The 27655-nt window shown below is 38.3% G+C and overlaps 1 pseudogene; it reads left to right on the top strand.

Moving 5' to 3' along the window:
* Positions 1–1686: 1686 nt before the first annotated feature.
* The window catches only part of LOC115690868 (2-oxoglutarate-Fe(II) type oxidoreductase hxnY-like), a 35368-nt pseudogene continuing 9399 nt past the window's right edge, over positions 1687–27655 (top strand).

Raw genomic sequence — 27655 nt, 5'->3', positions numbered from 1 at the left:
ATAACAAAGAATGAAAGAGGAGATGGGTTAATCATGGTTAGAAAATTTAATGTTCATAAGGTGAAATTATTGAATTTAAGAGTAGAGAGGGTAAGTGTTCCAATTGAATTTCTTCATGTGGCCCTTAGGTGAATAGTTTAGGCATGTGGCACATTCTCATAAGCTAAGAGAAGAGATATTTATGAGAGATTCATCTCCTTTGACTAGGTAAAGAAATGAGTCACCCATTACATTAATGAACTAAAAGTTAATATAGAGGAAATAGGCATGACATCAACAAAGGCTAAGTTTAATGTCTCACTTGCTGATGGAAGAGAGAGCCAAAAGAATAACTTTCCAAAGTAGCTCTTTCGGTTGAATTACTAAGGAATCAAGGGAATCAATACACAAATAAGAAAACCAGTGTTCGTTCTAAATATTAATAAATCCGAAAAATATTTTGAACCTGTCAATATAAGTAAATAATTAACTTAGTAAATTTTTAACCCATCGCTCAAACATAACAGTCACATTAATCGATCGCATAAAATTTCTCACGCATGACATCGATGCAACCAAATTTCTACATATTAATAAATGCAGGAATTTTCCGGATGTCACAATTATAATCGCCGGAGTTCTCTCAACCAAATCGACTTGTCGAGCTTTGACATTCAACGGTCGGCGTCTCTAATCATATAGGCATTCCCTTCTCTTGAGTTTTTATGCTATTTCAATTCAATTTTCGTTACTAAAATCAAGAAAATCGAGATTTTGATTTGTGATGACATTGACGGACGAATTGAATCCATTGGCCTTAGATGAGCACAGATTCTAAGTTTTTTTTATGTCATCAATCACGAAATAAGCCGGGAATTAATGGAGGAGATCTTGCTCAGAGCAGATTCAAATCCAAATTGTATCACTTGGTAATGATTCAAACCCTTCGTTCGTTTAGTCGGAATAATTTTTCGAAGTTGGGCTTAAATTCGGAATCAAGTGAAATTTGAGTTGTGAGGTTCGATTTAGGAATGGTTAAGATGAGGAGTTATGAGGGAATGATAGTTTAGGGTTTTGTGAAACTGCGGCATTTTACGAAATTCGATTTAAGCTTACGATTTGCCCAAAACGTATTTTTGAAATTGGGCGCGTGTGCTAACTAGTAACAACCAGAAGCTTTCGAAGATGAATTTCGTCAGTTTCCAACTAGAATTTTAGTTTGCTAGATTACGGGTCTTCTAGCGCTTCAAAATGGCTTTCTTTTACCTATAAACTCACTTGAAACGGAGTTCGGTGGAAAATGATATGGTGCAAAAAAGTTTAACGCGCGATTGGTTATTTTTTGCATTAGTGGGTTTTCATGGCAGTTAGCCATTTTTGAGACCTTTTGTTGACCCGTATTATGGTTCTAATTATAAAATAGCTTAGTTTAGTCGAATTGTTAGTCTAAGTAGTGTACTTTTGACATCGATGGACTGAGCATTCTTAAAATAGATGAAATTCTTTGAATTTATTATTTAACCACCTCTGCCCTACTTTCAATTGACTGAGTGTTGTCATGTGCCTTGCTTTCAAGAGGATGATGGCACGCCAACATTTATAAAATCCCGATCTTTAGTCTTCACCAGGCTCTCAATCATCCTCAGTCATAGTCAGTCTTCATCAGGCCCTTGGTTACCCTCAGTCTTCACTAGGCGGTGAAGCAAAATGGTTGGCATGGATAGCATTATAGACGCTGGAGTTCCCACTACGGCTCTCAACAAAATCGACTTGTTGAGCTTTGACATTCAACGGTCCGCATCTCTAGTCAAACAGGTTTTCCATTCTCTCGAGTTTTTATGCTATTTCAATTCGATTTCTGTTACTCAAAACAAGAAAACCGAGGTTTTGATTTGTGATGACATTGACAGACGAATCAAATCCATTGGCCTTAGGTGTGCACAGATTTCGGGTTTTTTTATATTATTAATCACGGATTAAGCTATGAATTAATGGAGGAGCTCCTTGCTCAGTGCAGATTCAACTCCAAATTGCAATGCCCGGTAAGGATTCAAACCTTTCGTTTGTTTAATCAGAGTAATTTTTTGAAGCTTCATTAGTACGTAAATCAATTATATACCACCACTGATAAACGCAAGAATAAGCGACTTTCTGATCTCCATAAAGTTATCCATAATCAATTGGCAAGAGGTCAATGAAGTTAGGCTTAAATTCGGGATTAAGTGAAATTTGAGTTGTGAAGTCCGATTTAGGAGTTGTACGTCGAGGGGTTATGGGGAAATGATAGTTTAGGGTGTTGTGAAGTTGTAGCATTTTACGAAACTCGATTTGAGTTTATAATTTGCCCAAAATGTATTTTCGAAGTCTGGTGCACGTGCTGAACAGTAACAACTAACAGCTTTGAATTTCGTCGGTTTCCAACTAGATTTTTGGTCGGCTAAGTTATGGGTCTTCTAGCACTTCCAAGTGGCTTTCTTTTGACTGTAGAAACGGAGTTCGGTGGAGAACGATATTGTGCGAGAAAGTTTGTCGTGCGATTGATTATTCTTCGCGTTAGTGGGTTTTCACCGGAGTTAGCCATTTTTGAGATCTTTTGTCGACCTGTATTGAGCGTTCTAATTACAAATTAACTTAGTTTAGTCGAATTGTTAGTTTAAGTAATGTACTTTTGACGTAGATTGACTGAGCATTCTTGAAATGGATGAAATTTTTTGAATTATTACTCAACCACCTCCGTCCTATTTTCAATTGACTGAGCATTGTCACGTGCCTTGCTTTCAAGAGGATGATAGCATGCAAACGTCTATAAAATCCCGATCATCTTTAGTCTTCACCAGGCCCTCGATCATCCTTAATCATCCTCAGTCTTCACTAAGCAATGAAGCAGAATGGCTAGCTTGGATAGCATTATAGTCGCTGGAGTTCCCGCTACGCCTCTCAACCAAATCGACCTGTCGAGCTCCGATATTCAACGGTCGGCATCTCTAGTCAAACAGGTCTTCCATTTTCTCAAGTTTTTATGCTATTTCAATTCGATTTCTGTTTTTGAAACTGAGAAAACCGAGGTTTTGATTTGTGATGACACTAACGGACGATTCGCCATAGGCCTCAGGCGTGCATATATTCTGGATTTTTTATGTCATCAATCACAGAATAAGTCAGGAAATAATGGAGGAGCTCTTTGCTAGGGTAGATAATTCTTTAGTCTTCCATTAAACGAAAAGATGAAACTATTAAGAAACGCGAAGAACATAGCTAAGTCCTCTGTTCGATCAAGTCATAGATGCTCCAAATTAGATAAATGGTTTGTGTCTTATGATCTTATTTGTTCGTTTTGGGCGTTAGGTTACTAAAGTCTTTGCTACTTAAAGTGGATTTAAATTAATACCCGTTGATTTTTGATAGCTCCTTGTAATCAGCTGGCGGTTAACTAGTAGAACTTGGGAAAAGGAAGTGAGGACACTTCACCAGAACCGTTAAAGAAAAATGAGCTAGTTGTTTGAACTTTGAAGTACTAACATAAAACTATGAGCTCTATGACAAAGATTTAACTGAAATTTGTTATTACCTATCTGGTTATCATCTTCTGAATATCATTTGAGCAGTACTGATACCATTGACGTTTTGTAGGAGATTACAAGGAGGGATACTTCTTAAGAGTGGAAGTACCAGAGGATGATCCTGATGCGTATAAGCCTCATTTTGGACCAAACGTCTGGCCTTCTGAGGGTAACCAGTTGCTTAATATATTCTCTGTCCAATTTAAAAATATTGTTGATGATGACTACAAATTTTGATTTCACTGTTGTATTTTCACTAAATATATTGCTTGGGTGGAGGCAGACGATGGAGGAATTTCATAGTTAGACATTCTGAGTTTTTGTTATAGATGATATAGAGCCGTACACCTTAATTTTTGTTGTACATAGATTCTTCATTTCTTTGGTATGGTATTTGGGGCCTTTTCAGTATCGTAATAATCTGCATCTTCCCCTTCCACATGCATCAGATAGTGCATAGTTCTTTTAATTATCCAAGTGGCTTATTGGAAGTTAAATTGTCTCCGACTTCTGAATTGCGTATGCTCTCTTAGGCTCTTACTTATGTTGGCAAAAGTGTAAATCTCTTCTAGTTATTTGTAACTGCTGATTAAACAATTTTCTAGGGGATCTTTTTGAAGTTAGTGTGCTGCAATTTCATATTGCCCAAGAGCCTCAACTTAAGTGTCTACTTGCTTACAGTGGTAGGGCTGATATTACGGTCATAGTTTTCATTGTATAGGGCCTTCAACTCAAAATCGATTGACTTTTGGATCCAATTATATCTCAAGAGTAATGTGTAGATGATCTATTTAGAAAGATTCAGAGTAATTTGTTGGAATCAAAAGTGATGATAGTCAATTTAAAAATATTTTGATTTGTAAATATGCACATTCAGGAATGTGGCAAAACTTGTTATTGTCTGTTTGGTTATGATCTTCTGAAGATCCTTCGAGTACTACTAGTACTAGAGGAGAGTTACTTCTTAGGAGTGAAAGTACCAGAGGATGATCCTGATGCGCATAAGTCACATTTTAGACCAAACGTCTAGCCTTTAAGGGTAACCCACTGCTTAATATATTCTCTGTCCAACTTAAAAAAATTACTAATGATGACTACTAATTTTGATTTCACTGTTGTGTTTTCACTAGACATATTGCCAGGGTAGAGGCAGACGATGGGGGAATTTCATAGTCAGGCATTGTGAGTTTTTGTTACGGATGATATAGAGTCGCACACCATAATTTTTGCTGTATAGAGATCCTTTGTTTCTCTGGCATGGTATTTGGGACCTTTTCAGTACCGTAATAATCCGCATCTTCCCTTTCCACATGCATCAGATAGTGCTCAGTTCTTTTAATTATCAAAGTGCCCTAAAGGAAGTTAACTTGCCTCCGACTTCTGAATTACATATGTTCTCTTCGGCTCCTACCTATGTTGGCAAAAGTGTAAATCTCTTCTAGTAATTTGTAACTGCTGATTAAACAATTTTCTAGGGGGATCTTTATGAAGCTACTGCGCTGCAATTTGAATAATGTAGTTTGACCCGTCGAGATTTATTACTAATCACACTGCCTAAGAGCCTCAACTTAAGTATCTACTTGCTTACAGTGGTAGGGCTGATATTTCGATTACAATTTTTATTGCATTGGGCCTTCAACTTAAAATCGGTTGACTTTTGGATTCAGTTATATCTCAAGAGTAATACGTACATGATCTAGGTGGCAAGATCAGAGTAGTCTGTTGGTATCAAAAGTGATGGTAGTCAATTTAAAAATATTTTGATTTGTAAATAGGCACTTTCGAGAATGTGGTGAAACTTATTATTATATGTCTGGTTATCATCTTCTGAAGATCGTTCGAGTAGTACTGATGCCATTGACGTTTTGTAGGAGATTATATAGAGGGATACTTTTCAGGAGTGAAAGTACTAGAGGATGATGATGATGCGCATAAGTCTCGTTTTGGACCAAATGTCTAGTCTTCTAAGGGTAACCGGTTGCTTAATATATTCTCTGTCCAACTTAAAAATGTTACTAATGATGATTACTAATTTTGATTTTACTGTTGTGCTTTCACTAGATATATTATCAGGATGGAGGCAGACGATGGAGGAATTTCATAGTAAGGCATTGTGAGTTTTTGTTACAGATGATATAGAGCTGTACACCTTAATTTTTGCTGTATAGAGATCCTTTGTTTCTCTGGCGTGGTATTTCGGGCCTTTTCAGTACCTTAACAATCCGCATCTTCCCCTTCCACATGCATCAAATAGTACCCAATTCTTTTGATTATCAAAGTGGCCTCATGAAAGTAAAATTGCGTTCGACTTTTGAACTGCATATGCTCTTATCTATGTTGGTAAAAGTGTAGATCTCTTCTAGTTATTTGTAATTGCTTATTAAACAATTTTCTAGGGGATCTTTTTGAAGCTACTGTGCTGCAATTTGAATAATGCAGTTTTAGATGTCGAGATTTATTATCAATCACATTGCCCAAGAGCCTCAACTCAAGTGTCTACTTGCTTATAATGGTAGGGCTGATATTACGGTCATAGTTTTCATTGCATATGGCCTCCAACTCAAAATCGGTTGACTTTTGGATCCAGTTATATCTCAAGAGTAGTGCGTAAATGATCTAGGTGGCAAGATTCAGAGTAATTTGTTGGTATCAAAAGTGATGGTAGTCAATTTAAAAATATTTTGGTTTGTAAATATGCACATTTGAGAATGTGGCGAAACTTATTATTATGTGTCTGGTTATCATCTTTTGAAGATCGTTTGAGTAGTATTGATACCATTGACGTTTTATAGGAGATTATAAGGAAGGATACTTCTTAGGAGTGAAAGTACCAGAGGATGATTCTGACGCAAATAAGTCTCATTTTGGACCAAACGTCTAAGTCTTTTGAGGGTAACCAGTTGCTTAATATATTCTCTATCCAACTTAAAATTGTTGCTGATCATGACTACTAATTTTGATTTCACAGTTGTGTTTTCACTAGATATATTGCGAGGGTGGAGGCAGATGATGGAGGAATTTCATAATCAAGCATTGTGAGTTTTTATTATAGATGATATGGTGCCGTACACCTTAATTTTTGTTGTACAAGGATCCTTTGTTTCTCTGGCATGGTATTTGAGGCTTTTTCAGTACCGTAACAATCCTCATCTTCCCCTTCCACAGGCATCAGATAGTGCACAGTTCTTTTAATTATTAAAGTGGCCTAAGGGAAGTTAAATTGCCTTCAACTTCTGAATTGCATATGCCTTCTTGGGCTCTTACTTATGTTGGCAAAAGTGTAAATCTCTTCTAGTTATTTGTAACTGTTGATTAAATAATTTTCTAAGGGATTTTTCTGAAGCTACTGTGCTGCAATTTGAATAATGTAGTTTTAGCTGTCGAGATTTACTATTAATCACACTGCCCAAGAGCCTCAACTCAAGTGTCTACTTGCTAAAAGTGATAGGGCTAATATTACGGTCATAGTTTTCATTGCATAGGGCCTCCAACTCAAAATCGATTGACTTTTGATCCAATTATATCTCAAGAGTAGTGTGCAGATGATGTATGTGAAAGATTCAGAGTAATTTGTTAGCATGAAAAGTTGATGTAGTAAATTTGATTTGTAAATGTGCATATTCAGGAATGTGGCGAAACTTGTCATTATCTGTCTAGTTATCATATTTTGAAGATCGTTTGAGTAATACTGATATTATTGACGTTTTATAGGAGATTATAAGGAGGGATACTACTTATAAATGGAAGTACCAGATAATGATCCTGATGCACATAAGCCTCATTTTGGACAAAACGTCTGGCCTTCTGAGGGTAGCCGGTTGCTTAATATATTCTTTGTCCAACTTAAAAATGTTATTGATGATGACTACTATTTTGATTTCACTGTTGTGTTTTCACTAGATATATTATTAGGGTGGAGGCAAACGATGGAGGAATTTCATAGTCAGGCATTGTGAGTTTTTGTTAGAGATGATAAAGAGTTGTACACCTTAATTTTTGTTGTACAGAGATCCTTTGTTTCTATTGCATGGTATTTGGGGCCTTTTCAGTACTGTAACAATCCACATCTTCCCCTTCACATGTATCAGATAGTGCCCAATTCTGCAATTATCAAAGTGGCCTAATGGAAGTTAAATTGCCTTCGGCTTCTGAATTGCATATGCTCTCTTGGGCTCTTATCTATGTTGGCAAAAGTGTAAATCTCTTCTAGTTATTTGCAACCACTGATTAAACAATTTTCTAGGGGATCCTTATGAAGCTACTGTGCTACAATTTGGATAATGCAGTTTTAGCTGTTGAGATTTACTATTAATCACACTGCACAAGAGCCTCAACTCAAGTGTCTACTTGCTTACAGTGGTAGGGCTGATATTATGACCATAGTTTTCATTGCATTGGCCCTTCAACTCAAAATCGGTTGACTTTTGGATCCTATTATATCTCAAGAGTAATGCGTAGATGATGTATGTGGTAGCATTCATAGTAATCTGTTGGTATCAAAAGTGACGGTTGCCAATTTAAAAATATTTTGATTGTAAATATGCACATTCGGGAATGTGGCAAAACTCATTATTAAATGTTTAGTTATCATATTCTGAAGATCGTTGGAGTAGTACTGAAACCATTGACGTTTTATATGAGATTATAAAGAGGAATACTTCTTAGGAGTGGAAATACTAGAAGATGATCCTGATGCGCTTAAGCCTCATTTTGGACCAAACGTCTGGCTTTTTGAGGGTAACTGGTTGCTTAATATATTCTCCGTCCAACAGAAAAATGTTTCTGATGATGACTACTATTTTTGATTCCATTGTTGTGTTTTCACTAGATATATTGCCAGGGTGGAGGCAGACGATGGAGGAATTTCATAATCAGGCATTGTGAGTTTTTGTTACAGATGATATAAAGTCGTACACCTTAATTTTTGTTGTACAGAAATCATTTGTTTCTCTTGTGTGGTATTTAGAACCTTTTCAGTACCGTTATAATCCGTATCTTTTCCTTCCAAATGCATCAGATAGTGCCCAATTCTTTTAATTATTAAAGTGGCCTAAGGGAAGTTAAATTGCCTCCGACTTTTGAATTGCATATGCTCTCTTGGGCTCTTACCTATGTTAGCAAAAGTGTAAATCTCTTTTAGTTATTTATAGCTGCTGATTGAGCAATTTTCTAAGGGATCTTTCTGAAGCTATTGTGCTGTAATTTGAATAATTTAGTCTTAGCTGTCGAGATGTACTATTAATCACAATACCCAAGAGCCTCAACTGCTTAAGTGGTAGGGCTGATATTACGGTCATAGTTTTCATTGCACAGGGCCTCCAACTCAAAAACAGTTGACTTTTGGATCCAGTTTTATCTCAAGAGTAATGTGTAGATGATGGATGTGGCAAGTTTCTGGTATCAAAAGTGATGGTTGTCAATTTGAAAATATTTTGATTTGTAAATAGGCACATTCATGAATGTGGCGAAACTTGTTATTATATGTTTGGTTATCATCTTATGAGGATCGTTCGAGTAATACTGATACCATTGTACTGATACCATCGACGTTTTATAGGAGATTATAAGGCGGGATAGTTCTTAGGAGTGGATGTACCAGAGGATGATTCTAATGTCCATAAGCCTCATTTTAGACCAAACGTCTAGCCTTCTGAGGGTAACCAGTTGCTTAATATATTCTCTGTCCAACTTAAAAATGTTGCTGATGATGACTATTAATTTTGATTTCACTGTTGTGTTTTCACTAGACATATTACCATGATGGAGGCAGACGATGGAGGAATTTCATAGTCAGGTATTGTGAGTTTTTGTTATAGATGATGTACACCTTAATTGTTGTTGTACAGAGATTCTTTTTTTATCTAACATGGTATTTGAAGCCTTTTCAGTACTGTAATAATCCCTATTTCCCCTTCCATACACATCAGAGAGTGCACAGTTCTTTTAATCATCAAAGTGGCCTACGGAAAGTTAAATTGCCTCTGACTTCTGAATTGCATATGCCTTCTTGGGCTCTTACTTATGTTGGCAAAAGTGTAAATCTTTTATAGTTATTTGTAATTGCTGATTAAACAATTTTCTAGGGGATTTTCCTGAAGCTACCGTGGTGCAATTTGAATAATGTAGTTTTAACTGTCGAGATTTACTATTAATCACACTGCCCAAGAGCCTCAACTCAAGTGTCTACTTGCTTACAGTGGTAGGGCTGATATTACGGTTATAGTTTTCATTGCATATGGCCTCCAACTCAAAAACAGTTGACTTTTGGATCTAGTTATATCTCAAGAGTAATGCGTAGATGATCAATGTGGCAAGATTCAAAGCAATCCGTTGGTATCAAAAGTGACAGTAGTCAATTTAAAAATATTTTGATTTGTAAATATGCACATCCAAGAATGTGGCGAAACTTATTATTAAATGTCTGGTTATCATCTTCTGAAGATCGTTTAAGTAGTACCGATACTATTGACGTTTTATAGGAGATTATAAGGAGGGATACTTCTTAGAGTGAAAGTACCAGAGGATGATCCTAATGTACAAAAGCCTCATTTTGGACCCAACGTCTGGCCTTCCGAGGGTAACCAACTGCTTAATATATTCTCTATCCAACTTAAAATTGTTGCTGATCATGACTACTAATTTTGATTTAACTGTTGTGTTTTCACTAGATATATTGCAAGGGTGGAGGCAGATGATGGAGGAATTTCATAATCAAGCATTGTGAGTTTTTAATATAGATGATATATAGCCGTACACCTTAATTTTTGATGTACAAAGATCCTTTCTTTCTCTGGTACGGTATTTGGGCCTTTTCAGTACCGTAACAATCCGCATCTTCCCCTTCCACAGGCATCAGATAGTGCACAGTTCTTTTAATTGTCAAAGTGGCATAAGGGAAGTTAAATTGCCTCCGACTTCTGTATTGCATATGCCTTCTTGGGCTCTTACTTATGTTGGCAAAAGTGTAAGTCTTCTCTAGTTATTTGTAACTGCTGATTAAACAATTTTCTAGGGGATTTGTCTGAAGCTACTGTGCTGAAATTTGAATAATGTAGTTTTAGCTGTCGAGATTTACTATTAATCATACTGCCCAAGAGCCTCAACTCAAGTGTCTAGTTGCTTACATTGGTAGGGCTGATATTACGGTCATAGTTTTCATTGCATAGGGCATCCAACTCAAAAACAGTTGACCTTTGGATCTAGTTATATCTCAAGAGTAGTGCGTAGATGATGTATGTGGCAAGATTCAAAATAATTTGTTGGTATCAAAAGTGATAATTGTCAATTTAAAAATATTTTGACTTGTAAATATGCACATTCAAGAATGTGGTGAAAGTAGTTGCAAGGATCATTGCTCTAGCACTTGATCTAGAGGCTTATTTTTTTTGATAAGCTAGAAATACTCGGCGAGCCTATTGCGGACTTGCGCTTGTTCCACTATAAAGGTAAATTTTACTTCGCTAAACTACATAACAAAATCTTGCATTTCTTTCTCATCCGGTTGATATTCCTTTCATTATTTAGGTATAGTCTCTCATTCCTCTAAAGGAATATATGAGACTGGGGCCCATTGAAACTTTAAATTTCTTACCTTGTTGGCAACCGATGATGTCTCAGGTCTCTAGGTATTTACTATTCTCCTATAAACATGTTGGTGCAGACTTTATGCATAGTTATGATGCATTGAACTTTTTAAACTATTTTAGATTTACAAGAACAAAGATGCTAAACCTCAGATATGGGAATATGTGCAATCTACGAAAGGGTAAAGCCCATCTGAATTCCAATTGTGAATTTGAGATGATTATGTTAGCAATCTTATATTGATAGTAATTTGGACGATTTTGGTGGAAGATTATCATGTTAGGATTTATGTTCCAGTGGTTCATGGTTTACAAATATAACTTGAAACCAATTGTGAGTCCCAATTGTACTTTAGAACTCGAAGTTGGAGTTTCCAAGATGGAAGCAGGTATTAGGTATAATAGTAGTATGATTGGATCTCTACATGCTGAGCCACTACCTGGCCAAAACTCACCTTCACCGAACCCTGTTGCCGCTCCAATTCCGTCTTGGAAAAGCATTGCCATAGAAAAGATCTCCCATATAGCAAAATTAGATTTCATCCCACTCATTAAACATGGCAACAAAATAGGCGCTCCTCCCCCTGAAATTATTGAAGAAGGGAAAGCACACTTTGAAATCTGCCTTGTTGGATATTTTCTTACTACTAATATCTCGTTCTTTCGAGTGAGAGGCATCGTCGAAAAACTTTGGGGCAAAGAAAACCTCTTAGAAGTTTCAGCTACATGGGAGATATTTTTTATGGCAATGAAAACTAATTTTGCTGTGTGGGAGATTTTTTCTATGGCAATGCTTTTCCAAGACAGAATTGGAGCGGCAGCAGGGTTCGATGAACGTGAGTTTTGGCCAGGGAGTGACTCAGCATGTAGAGATCCAATCATACTACTATTATACCTAATACCGGCTTCCATCTTGGAAACTCCAACTTCGAGTTATAAAGCACAATTGGGACTCACAATTGGTTTCAAGTTATATTTGTAAACCATGGATCACTGGAATATAAATCCTAACATGATAATCTTCTACCAAAATCATCCAAATTACTATGAATATAAGATCGCTAACATAATCATCTCAAATTCACAATTGGAATTCAGGTGGGCTTTACCCTTTTGTAGGTTGCACATATTCCCATATCTAAGATTTAGCATCTTTGTTCTTGTAAATCTAAAATAGTTTAAAAAGTTCAATGCATCATAACTATGCATAAAGTCTGCACCGACATGTTTATAGGAGGCTAGCAAATAACTAGAGACCTGAGACATCATCCGTTGCCAACAAGGTAAGAAATCTAAAGTTTGAATGGCCCCAGCTCCATATATTCCTTTAGAGGAATGAAAGACTACACCTAAACAATGAAAGGAATATCAACCGGATGAGAAAGAACTGCAGGATTTTGTTATGTAGTTTAGTGAAGTAAAATTTACCTTTATAGTGGAACAAGCGCAAGTCCGCAATAGGCTCACCGAGTATTTCTGGCTTATAAAAAAAAAAAAGCCTCTAGATTAAGTGCTAGAGCAATGATCCTTGCAACTGTTTTCACCACATTCTTGAATGTGCATATTTACAAGTCAAAATATTTTTAAATTGACAACCATCACTTTTGATACCAACAAATTACTCTGAATCTTGCCACATACATCATCTACGCACTACTCTTGAGATATAACTAGATCCAAAGGTCAACTGTTTTTGAGTTCGACGCCCTATGCAATGAAAACTATGACCGTAATATCAGCCCAACCACTGTAAGCAAGTGGACACTTGAGTCAAGGCTCTTGGGCAGTGTGATTAATAGTAAAACTCGATAGCTAAAACTACATTATTCAAATTGCAGCACAGTAGCTTCAGACAAATCCCCTAGAAAATTGTTTAATCAGCAGTTACAAATAACTAGAAGAGATTTACACTTTTGCCAACATAAGTAAGAGCCCAAGAAGTAGTTTTCTTGGTAGACCTTTATATATGGACAAGGCTATTGAGGAAAAACGTAGGCTAACATATGCTCGTGTATGTATTCTCATGGACTTTGATAGCCCATTCCCGAAAAATTTTGACCTTGATATGGGAAACGAGGAAACTTTTGGGATTACTGTTGACTATAGCTGCATACCACAAAAATGCAAAAAATGTAACTGCTTTGATCATAAGGATTGCACTGTTTCGAACAAGACAGTATGGGTCCCAAAATCCCAATTGGTGGCGACACCACCGGAAAATGTAGCTTCTATTGCCCCCATACCACCTGGAATAGTCACTATAGTATTGCCAAATGACAATTCCTTGACTCCTCCGTCGAAAATTCCTGCTCCTATTACTGGGATTTCCATAGTTAATCAGCGGAAGAATCCTATTATTGCTACTCCCTAGCCGGGTTTATCTTCTACAAATGTCAAACATGTTGAAAATAAGAAGACCGGCTCCAACAATAAAAATAGAGATTCCAATTTCTCAGGAAATAGATTTGCGTTATTGGGAAAGGGCGATCATCCAGCTATTTCTGACGGGCACGCTACTTTACTCGAAGATGTGGGGAGTGGGGTAGAACCCCCTGACCAATGAATATCCTTTCTTGGAACATACGGGGCCTTAATAGTAGCCCCAAACAAAAGGAACTTGTAGATTTTACTTTATCTCAAGACCCTCATATTCTTATTTTGATTGAGCATAAAATAAAAGAGGGAAATGCAGAATTTGTCATCAACAATAGGTTTCGAAGCTGGAAAATCATCCATAACTATCATAACAGTAGTCTAGGTAGAATATGGGTATTATGGAAACCGTCTATTTTAAACCTGACTATGATGGAAGGTTCAGCTCAAGTCATTCATTGCCTTGTTGAAAAACCAGGAGATGACTCATTTCTCCTATCTGCAGTTTATGAAGGCAATTTTGAAACTGAAAGGAGATCCTTATGGCATAACGTTACTACATTCTCCACTGGTAATACAAGAAATATGCCTTGGTTACTTATAGGTGATTTCAATGAAACGAGAGATATAATTGAACGGATCGGATCTAATGCCTGATGGACTTCTGGAATGGATGAGCTAAACACTATGATTAAGGAGCTGGCACTGATTAAGCCTCATTCCACAGGCCTGTTTTTCACATGGACAAATAAAAGGTCCAATGATGATCTTAGAGCGAGCAAGATTGACAGGGTCTTCATTAATGCAAAATGGTAGAACATGTACTGTCATTATTTGGTAGAATTTTTGTTACTGGGTGTTTCAGATCACTCTCCGCGCATAGTGCGTCTTAACACCACTGCTTGGAAAAGGAAGCCCTCTTTTAAATTCTTCAATTTCTGGACTGAAAGTCTCGATTTTCTACCAACTGTCTACGCTGGCTAGCAACTAGATTTTAGAAAATCCAAAATGTTTATTCCGGTGAACAAGCTCAAAGCATTGAAACAGTAATTCAATCATTTGAATAAATCTCAATTTGGTGATCTATGTCGCAGGATCAAGGATGCCAGAGCGAACCTACAACGAATATAACGGGATCTTGCATTAGACCCGTACAACATGAACACTTGGGATGAAGAAAAGACACAATTGGAGCAACTACTGTCCCATAGCAAACATGAAGAAGCCCTCCTAAAGCAAAAATTTAGAAATCTATGGCTGAAGGAGGGGGACAACAACAACAGGATTTTCTTTGCCTCCATGATGCATAGAAGTATTCAGAACAGAATTAACCAGCTCTCACTCGATGATGGTACTACTATAACAGATGAGGGAGCTCTTAGTGATGCAATTATCTCTTATTATCATCGCGTACTTGGCAGCTCCAGATACACTCATATCCCTTACGAACAGCATGCCTTCCTATTCCCTGAAGATGTTAGTACCACCATCACTTCACCAGACTTTCAACGTACTGAGATCATTAGAGTGCTCAAAGGCTTGAATGATTTCAAAGCCCCGGGTCCAGATGGATATAACAATTTATTCTTTGAAAAAGCCTGGCCCATCATAGGTCATGATATAGAGGATGTTGTCATGGACTTCATCTCCTCAAGAAGACTACTGAAAGCTATCAATTCTACTCTATTATCCCTTGTGCCGAAGGTACAAAATCCATCCCGCCTCACGGATTTCAGACCCGTCTCATGCTACAATGTTCTTTATAAGATCATATCGAAACTACTTGCAGAAAGAATCAGCTATTTCCTTCCTTCAGTTGTTGGCCTCAACCAAACAGCTTTTATCTTGGGTCGACAGATATCAGAGAATATTTTGCTTTGCCAGGACCTTCTTCATAACTACCATAAGGGCGATCAAGGTAAACGAGTGGCAATAAAAATTGACCTCATGAAAGCTTTTGATATGGTAAAATGGGAAGTAGTTCTTGGTGTTCTTAGGGCTATCAATACACCTCAGCATCTGTTTGATCCGATAGCTCAATGCATAACTACATCGAGGTTTTCGATAAACCACAACGACAACAGGTTGGCTACTTTGCACCAATGGACTAAGGCAAGGTGACCCACTCTCTTCTTATCTGTTTGTCTTGGTTATGGAAATTCTCAACAGGATCATAATTGAGAAAGTTGCAGCATCCTCCTTCAAGTATCATTGATGCTGCAAAACGGAAAAAAATCACTCACTTATGCTTCGCAGATGATCCGTTTCTTTTTTCTCACGGGGACGTAGATTCAATCATTTGCCTTGTTGATGTACTTGATGAATTTGCAGCTCTCTCAGGATTGCACTTCAATCCAGATAAATGCCAAATCTTTTTCTCTGGGTTGTCCGAGGAAGAAAAGGGAATTATATTGGATCACACACCTTTCCCCACAGGTAACCTCCCTATTAGATACTTTGGTGTTCCGCTTGTCACAAGACGACTCACACACATGATTGTAAGAGTATAACTGATAAAATCTTCAAAAAAATAGAAAGCTGGGGTATGCAACATATTAGCTACGATGGTTGTCTCTACTTGGCCAAATCGGTACTTATTTCCATCTGTACCTTTTGGATGCAAATGTTTTTACTTCTGATGCAAACTATATATGAAATTGAAAAGAAGATTAGACATTTTTTATGAGTTGGAAATACAGAAGGCCACGGATCACACAAAGTTGCTTGGGAAGTTGTTTGTTCGCCAAAAAAGGAAGGAGGTCTAGGGTTGCTTCATCTAAAATTATGGAACAAAGTTTTGCTTGGCCGTATGCTTTGGAACCTCATAAATTGTTCGTCGTCTTTCTTGTGGAGTAAATGGGTTCACAGTACCAAGTGTAGAGGCAATTCGATTATGCAGCTTGAAATCAAGGTTGCTATGGCATGGAGTTAGCGTTGTATTCTTCAACTGAGACCGGCTTTAGCTTAGGTCATATCTAGACCAAGATATTGTTGCCAAGAGGTATAAGATGAAACTAGGTGTGTGAGATCGGCTGTAGAATGGTTCCAATTGATCTGGAAAGGAGGTATCAGCAAGCATAACTTCATCGGCTGGCTAGTTTGTAGGGATAGACTACAAACAGCAGAAATCATATCACGTTGGAAACCTGAAGTAGATATCCACTCTAATTTTTGTATGTCTGGTCTAGAAAGCAGACAACATCTATTCTTCCAGTACACCTGGACCGGAAGCATTTGGCATACTATCCTTGCACAATACGGAATTCGACGTTCTTTAGGAGGATGGAATGATGAACTCAAATGGATGATCAGGGCTACCAAAGGTAAGGACTTGGCGGCGAGACTTTTGAAGGTATCTTTCCTAGCGACCATATATTGCATCTGGACAGAGCGTAATCATAGACGCTTCCAACAAAAGTCAAATGATGCCCTTATCATTTTGGCTAAAGTTCGCAAACTTGTCAGAGAGCGAGCTTTGCACTACAAATCTTTTAGACCATCCCGGACAAATGAAATATTGGCTATTATATGGAGACTCCCTCACTCCATTTTTTCGTGATCTTATTTCTATTTGTAATGCTGGGGAATGCCCTTAAGCTTCTGTACGTCAACTTATAAATACTACTTACATTTTACACCCCAAAACAAAATGTAACTTGGAACCACTTTGTTTCTAATCTTGCACTTCTGGTTTATTGGGGCATGTACACAACAGTGTGTTTCTCGTGCCATGCATGATTGGAAGATTGCTTCATGCGGGGTAAGTACAGCGCAAGTGCCATAACTTTTGTACGGAGGACACTTAAGTGCCATAACTTTTTTTTGGCTCACTTGAGTGCGCATAACTTTAAAAAAAAAATCACTTAAGTGCCACTTACGAGCGGAGGACACAAATCGGTTCGATAAATTGTGTGACTATGAAACATTTTTCCTTTCGTCAACGGTAGGCTAAAGTCACACATTCGAGCGAACTACGGCATTTCCTTCACGACACGAACGAGAAACGGAGGCCATGGAATGATTCACCGACACCCCTCTTCAAGCTGGTGGTGCTCGCCTCGCCCGGAAGGTCACCGTTCGGCTGGAAAAGCCGCGGTTTCGGGCCCTCACGACTAGCTTGTCGAAGGTTGGTCGTGAGGGCCTGAAACAGCGGCTTTTCCGGTCGAACGGTGACCTTCCCGGCGAGGCGAGCACTACCAGCTTGAAGAGGGGATGTCGGTGAATCATTCCATGACCTCCGTTCGTCTGGAAATTGCCGTTTTAGCCTCCGTTGACGAAGGTAAAAATGCTTCGTAGTCACACAAATCGGCTTGATAAATGTGTGACTACGAAGCATTTTTACCTTCGTCAACGGAGGCTAAAACGGAAATTTAGAGATGAACGGAGGCCATGGAATGATTCACCGACACCCCCTCTTCAAGCTGGTGGTGCTCGCCTCACCGGGAAGGTCATTATTCGACCGGAAAAGCCGCGGTTTTGGGCCCTCACGACTAGCTTGTAAGTGGCACTTAAGTGATCTTTTTTTTGAAAGTTATGGCACTCAAGTGAGCCAAAAAAAAGTTATGGCACTTAAGTGTCCTCCGTACAAAAGTTATGGCACTTGCGCTGTACTTACCCCGCTTCATGCCGATGTTGAGTGGAATACTACCCTAGTATTAGTGAATACTTTTTTGACAACAATCCTTCTTTGTCTGACCCTGATTTGCTACTATGGTTCTTGTTCGTACAAAGGCAGTGATAAGCCAGTTTAGAGAGAAAGTATTATTGTGAGATGGATGATAAAGATGTATTTCCATTTAGAAACTTAGAGAGGTGCCCTCATCCACTTCCTTCCTGCAATTTGCATCTATATAAGTATACATATTAACCTCAATCAGTTTAATCCTTCTGGTGCCATGCTGACGAACCTCTTTCTCTCTCCTCAAACACTCTTACTCACACGCATACCATGGTATTCCACCATTCTTTCCTGGTTAATCATGTGCAGGTCCACGGTCATAGAACTCCCACGCATCATAGACATTCTACAATTAGTTTTTGTGATTACCCTCTTTTAGTTGTGCAGTTCGTTGCTTAGACTCATTTTTGCACAATCGTTTCAAATACTAGACAGAAGAATCTCACAATAATCTTGAAAAGTAACATTCTTTCCCTGACTATCGTGTACGGAGCATTCATAGTGAATCTTGGTGATATGCTAGAACGATGGAGCAATTGTGTCAGGTAATATGCTTTAATAAAAGTCTATATAAATAAATTGGCACGAGGAAAGCTAGCTTTGAACATGAAGGTCAGAGATTTTCTTATGGCAGCCTACTACAGATTGTGTAACCTGTCTCAAATTCCACCAGAATATCTTCTGTTGCACCCTCTTGGCTGTTGCCGATATTAGTGACCCATTAGTAGTACAAGAGCATCTGCTATTGACATTGGTTAATTACTAGCCGAATTGCCCCAGAAAAGAAATCCTAGTTAAACACAGTTATTGAAGACAGTATGATATGTTTGATGACCTATATTAATTTCTAAACAGATTCCTCTTTATGAATGACAAACTATGAAATCGTATCATCACTCAACTCTCATCGGTCAACTTTTGGATACTCATTTTTGCATGTGTTCCGGGATTGCTAACCACAGATAAGGCTTAACATGCATCACTATCATGCATGAGAACATGTTTAGTGATATACGAAATGAACTTTGCACATGAATCTGATAGGTGTCCTGCAATTCTCCATATTTAGCAAGGTCGTTCTATATTGTTTCATTTGACTTGCCGCTTTTTTGCTTCTTTTTTTAAGAATCTATACTTTTGCTTTGCTTTTGCAATCAGGTCCACGCTCCATCAAGTTACGGGGAATGGTCAAGAACGGTATTCTGTAAGCCCTTTTTGCTCTCTCTCTCTCTCTCTCACACATACACACGCACACACACATTTCTGCTCATTTTTTACAAAATTTAGCAAAACCATTAAGAGATTTTGAAGCTTTGTTGAATAAATTTGTAAAAAAGGCGGTACTAGGAAGAGTAGAGTATAATTGAAGCCATTTTTGGATTGTTGTAAGCTGATTTAGAAAATTGTCCTAGGTTATATATCGTGTTCTAGTGGCAAGTCAGTTGGACTTGTGATCAAACTTGTAGGAATTTCCTCTCAACTTGAGATTATCTTCAGGGATGATCCAACCTTAATTTCTTCAAAAGAAGCCTGATTGTTTTTCTTTGCCTAGTTAGCATCTTTCATTCATTACCTTCTCCATTCTCAGTGACTTTTTTTTTGCTGATATCTCTGTTTAAGAAATCCTAATGCACATGTTCTCACAAAATGCAGATTGCATTCTTCATGAAGCCTAACCACGATAGTCTCGTCCAGTGCTTGCCAACATGTACCTCAGAAGAAAATCCTCCCAAGTAAGCTGTCGTCCATACATTAGTTTCTTCCCTATATAGCAGCAAAACCATGCTACTTCCTCTCTTGTAGTTCTCAGACATAAGATTTAAATCTTCTCCTCCGTGATTCAAATGATGTTTTTATGTTGGCCAGCATAAACGGCACCACAAGAACACCATAGCTTGAGACTAGAAACACAGTAATGGATTAAAATGATATGTGCACGTGATTTAGAATCTATTGTTCTTGATGCGGAATGACGGCGATCCAAAAGCTCAAGTGCTTCTACTCTATTGCCCTCTTGATTAAATTGATTTCTGAAATAGAATGGTTGTCATTCGCAGCTCTATTGATCCGAACTCCTATAAAATTAGCTTTCGATGTTTAGCTTTTAGTAATATAGCATTTGAAGCTCGAAACCCACGGGAAAAGAGAAAAGGAAGGAGAACTCACCGATTTCTTGGATTCCACCACGCTCAGGATCTCTAAACAGAAACGAAGATGGAACGTTTCTGGAGAGAGAAGGGGCTGGTGCTGTGTCGTGGGTGTGCCGAGACTCCTCCTGCAGGATGCTGATTGACAGATGTGCGAGCTTTGTGCAGGTTCGATCTCCCACACATGCCGAAACCCTAGCTCCGTTGCAAGCGTTGAAGTGGCTAAACTCACGTGGCTTTGAAGAGAGAGAATGTGAAGAGATAGAGTTGGAGTCAGACAATCTCTTTTTAGTTAGAATGCTTCAAGGCACAGATCAAGTCTCTTGGGAAGTCCACGCGCTGATTGAGAGAGAGTAAAGTCTTGCTGATCAGAGTAAAAGGCCTTCGGTTCGCCCACTGTGCACGGACCTAGAACATGGTTGCGGACTGGGTCGTAAAAGCTCAAGTCCATGATACCCTCCCACTCAACTGAATTTTCAATCCACCACAAGTCCTTTGGAATTTGTTAGCTCATAAGCCCGTTTGGTGTATTTATCAACTTTTTAATAGGAATGAAATGGCTTCTTATTCTGACCAAAAAAAAAAAATCTAGCATTTAAAGAATTGTCTCATGCCAAACACAGCCTAGTTAATCTAAAAGCAAAATTGAGTTACGACTTCAGGTCTCTATATACAAGGATTTGAAAGATTTTGCCTATTGAAATATCAAAAATCAAAGTTTTTTCTCCTATGTGTGCAGACGGGTTCCAGTTTGAGGTCATCTAATTGGCCAAATAAGTTAAGCCAGAAGAAGTTTTAGCAAAAAAAAAAAAAAGAAAAAAAAGTTAAGCCAAAAGAAACAAAAAGACACAAATAAAGCTAGATGCATTCTTTATCATCTATAGAACGTGAGAATTTCAATGCTTATGAGATGACATTTCCGTCAACTCAAATCAATCACAACCCAACTGTCACACCCCGAAACCTACCAAGATAGAGAATGACATGGCCGTCCTTTCGCCCAAAGGACGCAGCCTCAAACCACCCAAGAATCCCAATGACATCGCTCTCGTTCTATTGGCTGCTAAACAAAGAACCTAAAAGGTTGGGAAAAGAGGGGGGTGAGCAACCAAAGCTCAGTAAGCAGTGCGTATCTCTTCTAAACAGATCGAGCAACCACTATGCATGTATACATAAAGCCATACCAAAATTTCAGAAGCCAAACTCAAGATATCAAATACATATCAATTCAAATACGAGTTGTTTCATTTCATCAAAACTTTGTACAAGTCCCAAATACACATTTAAATCCATCATCACAATTCAAACTATCAATGGTCAAGTCCATTGATCAATCTCTATAACAACCACGTCAATGGTCCATTCCATTGACTAATCTCAAATCACATATTAATGGTCTATTCCATTGATGAATCTCATATCACATCACACATCGATGGTCCATTCCATCGACGAATCTACTGCTCAATATCAAACCATGGTCACGACATAAAGCCTTGTGACAAGGCTACCTAGATTCCCCCCTTGGCAAGGTCTCCACCTACAAAGCATGGTCACGACATAAAGCCTTGTGACAAGGCTACCTAGATTCCCCCCTTGGCAAGGTCTCCACCTACAAAGCCGGTGGCTCGGCCCAAAAGGATATCCTAAACCCGTTATGCATACCCCAAAATCCCTCAATGGGTTCACAGTCATATTGAGCATCAAACAATTATCATCCAATATCAGAATTCCAATCCAGAATACATTTCACAAACCAAACAAATAATTTTCTCGCAACATGGCTCATCCGCCGGAAATACATTTCGTAGAGCATTTCTTGAATCATTTCCGAACTCATTTCATAAACTAGTTCGTAACGCGATACACATATGTATCCTTTCACAATACATTTCCAAAAACGATTCCCAAATCATTCTCAAAATTCTTCATAAATCGATATGTATAACCTTTAACAAAAGAATTCTTTTCATAAAGAATTTCCTCAATTTATTTCACGATAATCGATATATAAGCCATTTCAAATAATTAACAGGGTAGTAAATGCCCGATCCGAGCTTTTATGCAATAACAATGCTATTTAACTCATAACATATCCGATTCATATCGCTTTCGAAATATGAGTTTACAAACTCAAAGAAGAGATAGCACCACTCACCTGGAATCCCCAAAAATCACACCACGGCTCTCACTCGAACCGAAGATCTCGTAATCCTATCAATTAAACGAGAATCGACGTCAACACCAAGTAAAACACCATTTCACTAACGACTAGACTAAACTAAGCTTAGACGCTAACCAAAACGACTCAAACACGCCCACAAATTGCTCCTCCAAAGCGATTATCCAAATCGTCCGCAACGCGAAACTTGATCGCGCCATAACTTTTTCCACCGAACCTGGTTTCAAGCGGGCTTATAGTCAATAGAAAGCCCATTCATAGCACTACAATAACCCCAACTTGGCCATCCCAAAATCGAGCCGTAAATCGACGAAAATCGGCCTAAAAGACGTTGGTTGCGCACTGTTCACCTTGTGCGGCCAACTTCAAAAATTCTTAACCGGCAAACCGTGAGTCCAAATTTGGTTCCGTAACATCCCACAGCCTCGCAACACCCCAAACTACCAATTCTATATATATACGCAGCTCAACGCATCAAAAATCGAACTTCGCCGCTCAAATAACACATAATTCCGAAATTGAGCCATAACTTGGAAAATATTCCGATTGAACGAACAAGGGGCGCGAATACTTACCGGACGTTGCTAATCGAAGTCGAATCGGCTTGGTGAAACTCCCTCGGCGCAAAACCCTCTTCTCTTTTCTCTTTTTCGTCTTCCTCTTTCCTTTCCTCTCTTTTCTTCTCTTTTCCTCTCCTTTCTTCTCTTTCTGTTCTGTTCTCGGCGAGAGCTCTCGGTTCCTTTTATTTCAGCCGAGAGTCCACTGTAGCTTCTGTTGACTTGTTGACTTTTGACCCTTTTTTTTTTTGGAAATATTACACCAACAATTACCATGATAATTTTATTCTCTTTTTTTGAAAATGAAAATATATAACTTTCGCGAAATGAAATTAGTCAGGGAAATAAAAACGAAATGCTTCGAAAGCATTTAAAAATCTCTTTAACATAGGGTTCACTTACCGACGTTTGAAGCACAATTCAAACCTAGAGATTGAAGATAAGCCAAGTGTTGCGACCTACCTTCAGGGTGCACCATCTAGGGGTTCGATTAGTGGATTATTAAGTATAAACCTAATTTGGGACCTCCCAAGCCCTACTAATTCGCAACTTAGGGTTTAAGTTCTTAACATGCAAATGATTTTCATTTCGAAGTCGCCACTAATCTATTTACGATGGATCGATTAGAAACCCAAATAAAGTATAGGGAGATATACTTTATTCCTACGAATCAGAAATTATAGGTATGGGGACTTGGTTACGCTAGATTACTCTAACGTCCTTTCGGTACCTTTTCTTTTCATAAAAAATAATTGTTTGAACATGCAGTTTGGATCCATTTTATTACTTCCTAACATGTGGGGTAATCATGCGGGTGTACAATCCACCAAAGTAACACCCAATAATGAAAGCAGTAAATAAATTGCTAGATAGGAAAAATAACGTACCTTGAAGCAATGTAAGTATCTGCATTGTTAGCTAGAAAATCATATTAACAGTCCTAATATGATTTCTAATTAACAAACAATTCACTCAATGTATTTTTTTTTTTTGGTTTTCTCTTGATTAAACGAAAATTAACCTACGTGCCATGACGTCCAAAGTATGCTATACGATTAATTAAACCTAGCATGCGAACTACACGACGTGCGATTAAATGTCCTAACTCTAATGACGGGCAAATGAGGTACTTTTGGTGTTTTTTCAATGAAATTCGGAATTAAAAAAAATGCCTAGATTAACATGCAATCTACTCTAGAAAAGATAATTTAACCTATCATAAAGTGACTTCTTTTTGGCACTTTTTATGGAAATTCGAAATTGAGAATTACCCTCAATAAACCATTAAAATTAGGATAATGTCTATATTAGACTAGGAAATAAATTACTTTAAATCCTAATTTAAGTTGGAAAATCACCCTATCTTTCTAGGATATCTAGGTTATCCTATTCTATTTGAACAAAGTTATTTAAACACATCCTAAACTTGCAACATTATCTTCTAAGAAAACAATTCAAATCCTAACTAATCTTTTTTGGGATTTTGTTTTAAAAGGAAACAAAATCAAATAAACGAATAATCACCACAATCGAATCAATCCACGAATCCGCAAGATTTGTTTTATCATCTTTGAATTAGGGAAGCGATATAAACCGATGATCATATCCATGTGGTTATGGATATTGATGGAAGACTCTTTATTTAAATTTGGGAACAAAATAAAATTTATTATCGTATCCAGATAGTTATGGATAGGACAAAGATTTTCCGTGCCGCCGAATATCGTATCTCATGGTTGAGATCGAATAGTTGTCCCAATACATTGTTAAGTTAGGAATTTCCTAACTTAGGATATCTTTTGGAATCTATGCTATGCATCATTCAAAAAATATCAACCAAAGATAACATAATTACTCGAATTAGGAATTTAAATATTTGAACCGATATCGGATAAAGTTTCTTACCTAATTTAGGGATAACTTCCAAATTCAAGCTTGACTCCGGATCGGGTTTGCGGATCACGGGACGGCCGATGGCGGTGGACAGGCGGCGACGACGGCGATGGTTCTCGCAGTGAGGAGGCTCGGAGGATGGCTGGTGGTGTACGGTGCTCGGTTTGATTCGATGGCTAATGGTTTGTGAAACTCGTAGATTGTGACTCGAATATTTTGAATAGCCTACAAAATAGAAAACCCAACGCCTTGACTTGGTGAGTGTCAGACAGAGACACAGCAGGAATAAGGCAGTGCAAGACTCCTGGTGCAAGTCACGCCAGGGGAGTCACGGTTTGATGTGACTGAACGCGGTGCTGCAAAAGGATCGTCTCTCGTTGGAAGTATCAAGAGTGCGCTTGTTTTGAATGAGAGCACGTCGGATTGCTGCGGCTGGTGGAGCGCGGTAACAAAACTCACGTTCTCATTTGAAAGAGCAGCAGCAGGTCAGCAACAAAGGAACGCCATGGAGCAGCAGTTGCAAATCAGGACTGATGACGGCGTTTCGGGATGCAACGGCTGGATGCAGTAGCATGAACTAGTGGATGTCCGTGCTTGGTGGCGTGTGGAACGGCCGCGGAAAAAGATCGAGAACTTGAGGTTTTCTTCCTTTGGCTTTTTCTCCCTTTGCTAAATGCCCAAGCTTTCTGTCTCCTCCTCTTTTGTCTTTTCTGGCTCTCAACAAGGCCGCCCCCACCCCCCCCAAAATAAAAAACTCTCACACTCGTGGGTGTTGAATACTCCGGAGAGCGAGAGCTCCCTCACGAACATAAATTTCTCTTTTTCCTCTCAATGGTGGCCGTGTGTCTCAATTCCGTGGCCTTCCTCCAATTGTGAAGAGTTAAAGGTCTATTTATAGTGCAAATTAGATTTTTTATTCCCTAATCTTGATTATGGGTTTTTCCAATAAAAGGCTTAATCTTCATGGGCTCTTTCTTAATCACAAAGCCTTTTTTAATTCTGACAGGCTAAACCCCACTCAATTGAAGCTTATTTATTCTAATCTTGGACTTGATTTTCAACCACTATACCTCCATGGCTTGACCGAATACTGCTTGATGTGCGAGCTAGACTCGCGCAACTGACTTTAAGTTCATTCGCCATCGCCGGTCCAATGCAAAATGCAATTAAACTACATTATTCTAAGCTATATGCTATGCAATCTAATTTTAATATTTTTGTTTAGGGATTAGATATTAATCCCTAATTTTCAATGCACTGATTATTAAATGGTTAGCCAAAATTTAGGTGTCACCACCAAGCATTCTTCATTTCGGTGGATAGGTTTGGACTTGATGTTGCAGAGGGTGATTGAAATTAGGGGTGAGCAGTTTCAGGTTCCTTATTTTAGGTTCCTTATAGGTTTCACTTGGAACCTATAACCTACTCTTGGGTACAAGTTCCTCATTTTTTGGAACTTAGAACCTGGAACCTACCCTGTCACGGGTTTCAGATAGGTTCCAGGGTATAACCGGTTCTTTTTGTATTTATTTCATTTTTAGTTAAACAAGATGAAAATGAACGCAATAATACTGAACAAGTTTGTCATTCATAAAAGAGAATACAAAAGACTAGTTTTCCTGATATTACGGTTCAAATAAATATAATTAAAATGAGAAGTCATAGCGCGAATCGATATTAGGAGTGAGTGGTTCCATGTTCCGTACATGTTCCACTTGGAACCTACCTATGAGAATAGGTTCTTCATTTTTTGGAACTCGGAACCTACCCTATCACAGTTCCAGGGTTCCAGGGTCTGTCGAGAATTTACCTGTATTATTAATTGAACAATTGCAGTTAATCATTACCTTTAATGACCATCACTTGCCACTATGATCCATTAACCACAACTTAAATTTAGACACATGAAGAATATGAAACATTAATAAGTCATAAAATGAAAATTCATACTAGTGGTTCCAGATTATACGCTCATCATCTAACGCTATGAAACACTTTAGGATCACACGAAGACATAGATAAAGAAAAAACACAAAAAACTTGTTTAGGTTTCAGGTTTCAGGTTTCACCTATCTAAAATCTGGAACCTACCCATCGAGACAGGTTTCTCAATTTTTGGAATCTAGAACTTACTCTGCATACTTTAGAACCTGGAACTTACATGTTCCCACCGGTCAGTTTCTCGAATTTTAAATTCTACCCTTAAATCATGCTCATCCGTAATTGAAACAAAGAGCCGTCGCTGTGCAGATGCTTCAATATGGTTTCATGGCGGATTTCGTATGTTGGAGGCACTGCCTCAAGATACAACAACTTGTCCGCAAGTTCTTCCCTGCAAAACGAAATCGGCCAATGAGTTACTATCGTTGAGCTAAAATTCTGGTTGCTCTTACTCCATGATGAAAGAATGTAATTTAGCCTTAAAATCCTATAATAAATAGTCGTTGTTAAGTTTGTCGACTCATGAAGAGATCTTTTTCTGTATAGAGTAAGCTCCTTCGACACAAGACGAAAAGAAATCCAATGGGCGTAAGTAACAAGTCAAAGCAAAAGGCCAAAAGTCGAAACTAGCACGAAACACATCGAAGAGCTTGTCGATGTCGGGCCTTGGTCACATCTACTGGCCGGCAATCGGGTCATAATTCTTCCACGCGACTCGGTTTCCAAGTGAAAGAGGCGAGACTCAAACTGGCCGCTGACTCG

Source organism: Syzygium oleosum, unplaced genomic scaffold (genome assembly GCF_021117445.2).
Source record: "Syzygium oleosum isolate NSW1041296 unplaced genomic scaffold, Sole_v2.1 Sole_v2.18, whole genome shotgun sequence".
Classification (NCBI taxonomy): Eukaryota; Viridiplantae; Streptophyta; class Magnoliopsida; order Myrtales; family Myrtaceae; genus Syzygium; species Syzygium oleosum.
The sequence above is the reverse complement of the archived record's forward strand: the minus strand, read 5'-3'. Positions and strand labels throughout refer to the sequence as shown.